The sequence below is a fragment of the Cucurbita moschata genome, unplaced genomic scaffold (genome assembly GCF_002738365.1).
Source record: "Cucurbita moschata cultivar Rifu unplaced genomic scaffold, Cmos_1.0 Cmo_Scf00405, whole genome shotgun sequence".
Classification (NCBI taxonomy): Eukaryota; Viridiplantae; Streptophyta; class Magnoliopsida; order Cucurbitales; family Cucurbitaceae; genus Cucurbita; species Cucurbita moschata.
The window spans coordinates 3,002-4,807 of NW_019268921.1; the positions used below are offsets into that span (position 1 = coordinate 3,002).

A 1,806-nucleotide genomic window follows, 5' to 3' on the forward strand; every position below is an offset into this window, starting at 1 on the left:
GTTTGACAAGTTGGGCTGTAGAGAACCACACCTCAAGCCAAGTTCATGCGGGCTTAACAAACTTAAAATCCAAGAACACAACCCTTTAAATGGAAACCGAGATGCTAAGGAATTAAAAAGCTTTATTTTTTACGTAGAACAATACTTAAAGGTTACTGGAACTTGCTCATAGGACCTAAGAGTTACGTTGGTCGCAATGCATCTCACGGACGATGCAAAACTATGGTGGCGCTCGAATTTGAATGGTATAAAAAACGGGTCATGCACCATAAACTCATGGGAAGACTGTTGATGGAATCGATGCAATCGACGCTCCTTTGGATGGGTTGCCAATCAAAGACCTGATGTTTGATGTTTACCCTTTTGAAGAAAGAGTCACACGATCGAACAGCTCGAAACGTCGCGGTAATTCTGAGAACTCTATCACACGCATGAAAGGAAGTGTCAAAGAGTTAGACATTACCCAAAACATCATAGTAAAACTCTTGAGCGATTAGACAAAAGACTTTAGGACAACTACACAAAAAAATTCATTGTTGTCCAACGGTTTGGATATTTGGCTTTAATTCTCTGAAATTGAATATTATTTTCTTATTTCTTTTTATTTTATTGTTTCATCTTTTGTCACCAATTATATTTAAACTTTACCTCATGTTCAGAGGTACTTTAATGGTCAAGTTCAATAGTATCTTATATAAAAAACTTTGATGAACATCGTACCTATGTTAGTGTTATGTTATAGATATTTGTTTCAATTTCAACAAGTGGTGTTGAGGTAATTCAAATGGTTAATGCGATAATTCAGCTATTTTCGAGGTCTCTCTTGTTGAACGCCATCATGGTTGAGATGAGCACCCGAGTGAGTTTGACAAAGAGACTCGAATTTAAACTTTACCTACGTTTGAGAGGCACTATAATGGTCAAGTTCAACAAGCGGGATTGAGGTGATTCAAATTGTTAATGTGATAATCCAGTTGAATAGTTACAGGTTATCTCCAAGGTCTCTTTTATTGGATGCCAACAGGGTTGAAATGATTGAGATGAGAACCTGAGTGAGTTTGCCAACAGGTGCAGTGAACGTGGAGAGATTAAACACGTGACATTGAAATCTTTAGTTTGACACTCTCCCAGAACACTGATTCATTATATTTTAAAAAAGAAATAATAATCGACTAAACCATAAGGTGCAATGAATGCAAATCGAACACAAGACCTTCCAATATTCAATCTAATGCTCTCCCAACTAAGCCATCCCAAATAAAATAAAAAAATGAATAATCAACTTAGTCAACCTATGCCAGTTATAATCACTAATTTTGAAAAGAATAGTCAAATTATGCAAATGTGAACCAAGTGCAGTGAACATGGATCGAACACGTGACCTTCAGATCTTCGGTCTGACGCTCTCCCAACTGATCTATCCCCGCAATCGTTAGAAATGAAAATTCATCAGTAAATATATTTTCGCCGATTCATTGAGATATTAAAAAGAAATAATGACTAATTTTTAGTCAGGTTATGCAAATAGAAACAGGTGCGGTGTACGTGGAGATCGAACACATGACCTTCAAATCTTAAATCTGACGCTCACCAAACTGAGCTATCCCCGCTAACATTAAAAATGAAAGTTTTTAAGTAAAGGTATTTCGGCTAATTAATTGAAATTTTAGAAAGAAATGATCACTAATTTTAAATCGAATAGTCAAATTGTGCATCCATGGTTCACGTGGATCGAACACGAGACCTTCAAATCTTCAATCTAACGCTCTCTCAACTAAACTATCCACACTAATGCTAAAAATGAAA

The 1,806-nt window shown here is 36.1% G+C and overlaps 1 non-coding gene across 1 annotated transcript; it reads right to left on the reverse strand.

Annotated features, from left to right (window-relative positions):
- Window positions 1-1,354: 1,354 nt before the first annotated feature.
- On the reverse strand, window positions 1,355-1,427 carry TRNAF-GAA. The gene has a single exon. It is a non-coding gene; the product is annotated as a tRNA-Phe (tRNA).
- Window positions 1,428-1,806: the final 379 nt, after the last annotated feature.